Raw genomic sequence first — 5,000 nt, 5'->3', positions numbered from 1 at the left:
CTCCCTTCCAACAGAGCCAATATCCCAACATCTGGCTGACTACCAGTCCAAGTATTTTTCCAGTACCAAATCCCATATCACTACCACCCCAATTGTCTGCGCATCAATGAGGACCTCTCTCTCTAACACCAAGAAAAGTGCCCGAAACTGAATTTTTACCAGTCACATAAATCCTGTTTCTTTTGCTATTCCATTTTTCATATTTCCAATTCATTTCTCATATCTCCCTGACTTTGTTTACAATGTGTGTCCATAAGTGAATTCAACAGTGTTTTGTCTAAGCATTATGTTGGTTCCACTAAGTGTACCCTTGGGCCCTTAATCACGCTAATTTTATCAGTTAATTGCATCCATCTCCTTTGCAGACGGAATTTTCTCGCTGTGGATCCTTCTGCTCCTATTTTTCTGATTATGTTTATTGTAAATACATGTGATTCTAGTTATCTTAAGTGAAGCCCGCAGCTCATTTTTTTTTTTTTTTTTTAGAAAGTTAGGATATTCCTTTAACTGTAGCAAACCTCATTAGTCTTTTATGGTTATGTATAAAAGATAGTAAATTTTGTTTTAATTGCGAATTTTTCCTACAAAAGTATGGCATGACACAGTGATAAGGCCAATGTTAACATATGAAGCAGAAACATGGGCTCTAAGAAGAAAAGAGAAAGTAAAGCTTGAGAGAACAGAGATGAGAATGTTTAGTATTATTCCAATCACCATCAAAATGTAAAATTTTCTACTTTTTTCTGGGATGTTATTAAGGACTTCGTGTCTGTAGCCTGCAGTTTATTGACACTGAGGTTATATCTATTTATGATATTGCCTTGAAACTTAAATATCTAAGGACTTTTGTAGATGTGGCATGGACAAGAGCTAGAAAAAACATTTTATGTAACTAATGACAAACTTGAATTTAGTAAGCATAACATTCTCAAATTACTGTATGATGAAAGCTTTTCAACATAAATGTTGTTTTCAGTAATTTTAATGTTGAGTTTAGTAATGATAAAATTTTCCTAAAGATGTTTCTGGCTGCATATGAAATTCCTTGAAAAAAAGTGGTAAAATGTTATGGACAAACCGGAAAATCTCTTTCACAACGAATCAAACATCAACAATATTCTGTTAGAACTGGTCAAATATCGAATGCATTATTCATATGTATGAGAGATTTAGTTCATCCTATTAACTGGAGTTTAGCAAGATCCTTAATTAGCGACACAGTTGAAAGGAATATCATTGAATCTTGCTTCATCAAGTCAAATAATGGTGGTGTTCTAAATTTAAACTAGATGCTCTCATAATGAAAAATGTTGTAGGTAAACATTAGCAACAAAATCAATACATTCAAGTTTATGCATGTTTTTATACTTCGTATGGCTAGCTTCGCTTCTTTTATGATTAAATCCATGGTTTTAGTTTATGACCGCGTGATATCGGATTATAATGGATCATATTTGATTTTCACCTTTTTAACAATTGAACATCGACAATGCTTGAATGAAGGCTAAAGAGCTTGGTATAGACTTTCTGCCTATCAAGTGGTATTCTCTTACATACATACATATATATATATAATATATATATATATATATATATATATATATATATATATATACATTTATATATATATATATATATATATATATATATATATATATATATATATATATATATGAAATGCTTAATAGCACACGCTGTTAACGCGTACAAATTCCAAGTTTATGAATAATTTTGTCAAAACAAACATGAATTTCGGACCAATCACTCATGTTTTAATTACACATTATGAACATTTCTTTGAGAAATTGGATACTTTATTTCTTTAGAAGTCGTCTTAAATGCAAGAAAAATATGTTAACTGGTTCTGAACTCCCAACCCACTTTTTATCTTCCTCTTTTTCATTTTTCACTTTTCAGGCCAGTCGTTTAGTCTATCAAACTGTCGGTTCCAACTTCCTTCGGACAAAGAAAAAAGAACAGAAGGTCACAAAGTCTTTTATTTTCGACCTATGGAATCATTTAGAAGCCTGGAAGCGTCACCTTCCTCTCCCTCGTCGGAGCGTGACATTCCAGTATTGTGGTAATCTCCGGAGGTAGGTACAATACCGATAGCTCCGGACTTATCACACTTTTATTGTTCTCTCCTGTTAGGCAGATTTTTACTCGCGGCATACCGAGAGCTCCCAACCTCTCCACTTCTCATTCTTTTTTATAGTGGGGCTTATGAACTTCGCACCGTTTATCTGGATAACAAAGTCCCCGTTCTTTTGTCTTCTCCACAGATATGTCATTCCGATCACCGGCAAATATGCTGGATTCGTAGTTTTCGTGAGTTTTACATATGACGCATTTTCATTTCTTAAGAGTCTTTGACTATATCCAAAGATAAGGCGAATGCCATGCTGTCAAACAGTATGCGTAAATGTATTCTAGCTATATTCAAAGATAAGTTGAATGCCGTAGCATGGGTAGGAAACCTAATGTCCTTATCTGGACCAGGCCTGAAGAAACATATTTTAGAATACAAACATGAAAGATCTACGAATCTACATATACTGTTTAAAATCAATTTTCGTTCGATCTCCCAAAGTTAAGACGGTTCAAGTCAAAGGAAGTAACGCACAAGTATGGATAGCAGATTACATTAACAGGTAATAATTTCGTTCCTGAAACTTTAGATTTAATTTCAAGACGATGATTGCAAGCGAACCGATATCCTGGTAGCTTTCCATTTAAGAACAAAGAGATAAAATCGAACAAAATGTAAAGGAATGAAACAAAAGAAGAAAATAAAAAGAAAAATCATAAAACTTACCCCAATTTTGGTCAGGAAAGGACAGAGCAGACATTCTGGACAAATGAAAGGGGATAACACTCAGGAAATAGGACCTCATGGACATAAATAATTATTGTATATATACATAATATATATATATAATATATATATATATATATATATATATATATATATATATATATATATATATTACTACTAGCCTATTGTTGCCAATAATCTACGATATGTTGAAATAATTAAAAACTTTTTACCATCATATTATTTATATCAGTCACCAAAGCATGTATTCAAATAAAACTGTATTAAGGTGAGCAAATTTCAGTCGATCATTTTGGTCAATTTTTCAGGCTATTCACTTCAGAGCTTCTGATGCTCCTGTCTCCCTCTGTTTTCCTTCGTTATATTTGAACGTACCTTATATCAATATAAAGCATTATCATAACTAGTAAGAAAGGCTCACGTGCAATAGTCCTACACATGCACGCGCGCGCACACGCACACACACACACACATATATATATATATATATATATATATATATATATATATATATATATATACATATGTGTGTGTATGTGTGTGTGCGTGTGTGTGTGTATACATAAGTACATACATACATATGAGAAGCAGATGAATAACTAAAACATCTAATTCATCAATTCAGTACTGATATTTCCTGAGTTTTCATTATTTTAAGAACGGTACGTATTCAGGTGCATCACTAACATACAACAAGGTTAGACGATTTGAATTAGAAATATGGTATTACCTTTGCTTTGCATTCTTAGTACCTGTCAGATGAGATTCTCTCTCTCTCTCTCTCTCTCTCTCTCTCTCTCTCTCTCTCTCTCTCTCTCTCCTATAAGATAAAAGGAAAAGATGAGGTCACAAAGGTTCCCAAGGAAGAGGGTAAGAGAGGTCAATTCGCGAATTCACCTTCGCCATCTTATCCCGGAGATTAGGCACTTTGTGAGATAACGACCCCAGGTTTTACACGGAAGACACCGCCAACCCCAGACACTAAAAACTTGACCCTTATTATGGCCCAGCTGAATGTGTAGAGGATTAAAGTACACCCTGTACAGGCACCCCAAATCCCCCTCAACGCCCAGTCTCCGGACTCCAGGCAGAGAGAGAAGAGAGAGAGAGAGAGAGAGAGAGAGAGAGAGAGAGAATGAAAATAAAGAAAAGATAGAGTCGTGTTTTGAATTCGAGCTATCTTAAAGATAGCTATTTTCCCAAGCGATACCCAGTAATTTGGAGATAAACCATCCATAAGCCATCCATCGGGTATGGCGTGATGTGGAACCACCCAGGAATGCTTTCTATGCTCAGCGGGAAACGAGAGAAAACCGACATTCAATGGGTTGTTCATTTTAGAGGGACGGCGACAGGATGAATAAAGGAAGAGTTAATGGCTTACTAGAGGATAATGAGCTAAGGCTCGTCTCCGAAGCAGAAGAAAATAAAGCGTTCCTTCCTTCGTTGAGATATTCATCAGGTCTCCAACTACAATGGCTCAGAGCGCTGTGACTGAACTTTCGAATACGAGTAAATTCTTGATTGTACATTCAACAGCTTTTATTGCCGATTTTATTAAATAAACGATATAAGGCATAAATTATGGAATCCTTGTATTATTATAGGTGATTAACATGTTTATCAAGTACGATGCTATTAACAGTTTTCGTGAAATGGTTGCCTAACTGACCGATAGGCTGATCTCTTTGATTGGGATATTTTTTTTTTCTATGAAACATGTGAATAATGTGCTGACGTTAATTGCAATGAGAGGGTTCCGTGTCCGGTGAGATATCTTCGGCCCCTAACATATTTCTGTCCCCTAAGATCGAGGGAGATGGTCTGACTAAGAAATTAATAAGTAATAATAACTATAATTTTTCTTCAGCGAAATTCTCTCTCTCTCACTCTCTCTCTCTCTCTCTCTCTCTCAAGTAAATAAGATAGTCATTGTGTTTGTTCAAGTAAGGCATACTTTAGGTAAACAAGTACCATTTACTGGATTTTTTTTTTAGCTAGGATGTTATTAAACAGAGAATATTAAGCTATTATATTGTTTTAGTTATTTCTATTTACTCTTATTATGGTAATTAAAATGCCTCTCTTTCCTTATATCCGAAATGCATTTTTACCTTAACTTATAAATTTGTATTTGGGGCATCCGTTATTATCAGCTACATTT

The sequence above is a fragment of the Macrobrachium nipponense genome, chromosome 4 (genome assembly GCF_015104395.2).
Source record: "Macrobrachium nipponense isolate FS-2020 chromosome 4, ASM1510439v2, whole genome shotgun sequence".
Classification (NCBI taxonomy): Eukaryota; Metazoa; Arthropoda; class Malacostraca; order Decapoda; family Palaemonidae; genus Macrobrachium; species Macrobrachium nipponense.
Note: the sequence above shows the minus strand (reverse complement) of the source record.